We start from the raw sequence: 2808 nt of genomic DNA, 5'->3' as shown, positions 1-2808 counted from the left end.
CATTTCTCATCCTAGCATATATATATAGCAATCGTTAGGTTAATTAGTATGAACAAATTATGATATAAAATTTTGGATTTTAAAAAATTATGTAAAATTATTATTATTTATTATTAATATATGATTTAAGTAATACATTAATAATTCTGTTACTTAAAAAAATATGGTTACCTTATATATATAAAATAGAAAAATATGTTAAAATTTAATTAATTTATCTATTTAATATATATTTTTTAGGAAAAATTACATGCAAAGCCATTGGATGGGCGCGCCAGCGACTTAAGCAAAGTCGATGGGCTTGCCGGCGACTTAACGTAAAAGTTACAATGATAATCATTTCTAAAATTTGTCATAACTTAATTTTTTTTTGGCATTTAAGTCAATTAAGACAAACTTACACAGACAATATAACATACGTAAGATTCGAGTCCAAGACTTCGATCTTAGTTGATAGTCAAAACTCTCAACCAACCGAACAAGATAAGCTTCGTCCCCAACTTAAACTATCAAGTTCTCTCTCTATCAGCATAATTTCTAACATGCAAAACTGATAACTTCGAGCTGCTCCAACAGGGAAGAAGAACTTTCTTAACTTATTGAGAATTAAGTTACAGATCAATGAAGTCTTTCCACATAAAGCTGGCCATGACAGTGATATGCCAAAGTGCATGTGACCAAAATAAAATACTGTCGATCTTCTCTTATGAGCCAACCAGGTGTCTTCAAACGTACGTGAAGGTTCACAAGTTGATTTCTCCTTTGTCTAAAAACCATGCATGCCCTTTATTTCTGCTGCAGCTTCTTCGTGTTGACAAATCAACCACGAAGAATTTGTTCAGAAAAATACCTCCCATGCTTTTTCTTCCCCTTCCCTACGTCGACTACTGTGCTTGGCCGTAAGCATAGATCTATGATGCACTTCTCTGCATCTTCTTTCTTTAACTCTTAGCCTGTCATACTATGCCATACCACCAAAAAAATACGGCTACTACAACATTATTTTTGAGTTATCCCAACGGTTATAACCGCGAGGTTTTAAAACCACTGTACTTCCACTGCAATTGCTATGTGCTGCAATAACATTCCGCAACGGTTTTTGAAGCGGCACGGTAGATTCGACGAAATGCTAGATTTAGTAGCGGTCATAAATGGTGCAAACCTAGAGATTTGCATCGGTTATAACCGTCATTAGTATCATCAAAATAAATTGATATCCAGGAATGTGGTTTCAGGTTATACGAGCTGTTAATGAGAGCTTTGATTGGAGAACTTGTTTGATGGTATCCTATTTTTTTCTTATTTTTTTCTTTGCTCATAAGCCATTAAAGAGTCCATTAGTTCATCAATAGTCATTGTATCTAAATCTTTAACTTCCTCAATAGCTACTACAATATGCTCAAATTTATCATTTATTGAACGTAGAATTTTTTATCACTCGAACATCCTCTAATTTTTCTCAATACCTTCGTAGTTCATTGACGATAGTCAAGACTCTTGTGAAATAATTCTCCACATTTTTTCTTCCTTCAATTGAAGTGCCTCAAATTCAGCTCGGAGAGTTTGAATTCGAATTTTCTTTATCTTGTCTATGCATTTATGTGCAATTTGAAGTATCTCTCATGCTTGCTTAGAGGTAGATGCACTGACCACTTTCTCAAAGTTTGTCTCATCTAATGCTTGATAAATAAAAAAGAGTGCTTTCATATCCTTCTTTATGCTTTATTTCAACAATTCTCTTTGGGTTGTTGATAATGCTACTTCATCTAGATGCTCTACTTAGCATTTTTCAACTATCTCCCAAATATCTTGCGAACCAAAATAATGCCTTCATTTGAAGACCCCAAGTCTCGTAATTCTCCTTTGTGAGATAAGGCTCTTGTAGATTCATACTACTTGTCATCGAATTTATCTCTGATACCACTTGTAAGAGATAAATTGCTTATAAGAGTGGAAGAGGATAAAAACAAGAGGAACTTCTATTAGATTTCTTTCTCTCTTACATAAAAATGACAAGGCTAAAGACTTTTTTATACTTGTGCAAAGATCATTCTAGAAACACAATCTAGATATTTTCATAATAAAAATTCAACTAACAACTACCTAAAGTTATTTCATATTATAGAGATTTCTTCCATACAATTTTCTAGATACCAAAAAAAAATTAATACTTGCTAATTAATTTTGATTTATATTTTCAACACAAACCTCTAATAATAAAAGAGCTAGAAAGAATTTATATTAAGCAATGTGGAAGACTTGACTTGCAAATAGCTTCAGAAAAAAATGGTGAAATCAACTACTGCAACTTCAAGTTTCCAACACATTGACTGGCTGTGTAGAAGATAAAATTTCTAATTAATTGTTTGTCTCTCCATAAGAAGAGATTATTGACTAGCATTCTATTACTCTCATGACCAGATGTGTGGAAAAACTACAAAGTGCAATATTCATCTCTATCTTTATTTAATGAAATTTAGAAAAGTCTTCCCTATTAAAAAAATAGAGCATGTACTTACTTGAACGAAATGGTTCAAAATATTTTAAAGAAGATTAAAATGAAAAGAAATCATAGCTCAACAATAATACTGATTCAACCTCAATGGGAGAAAATTCAAATTAGGATATATACTTGCCGTGTATATTCTAGCCTGTGTTTTCTGTGGTGAGCAGCTTGATATTTTTTTTTTGGGTTAAAACCCGCACAGAGGCCTACGTGTTAATTGCAAAAAAAGGGTTACATAGTCCTTAAAAGGATCCACTAGCTCACTAATGCTCAAATGAGCTACAATCAAAAAGGAAAAAAGA

Source organism: Dendrobium catenatum, unplaced genomic scaffold, assembly GCF_001605985.2.
Source record: "Dendrobium catenatum unplaced genomic scaffold, ASM160598v2 fragScaff_scaffold_726, whole genome shotgun sequence".
Lineage (NCBI taxonomy): Eukaryota > Viridiplantae > Streptophyta > Magnoliopsida > Asparagales > Orchidaceae > Dendrobium > Dendrobium catenatum.
Note: the sequence above shows the minus strand (reverse complement) of the source record.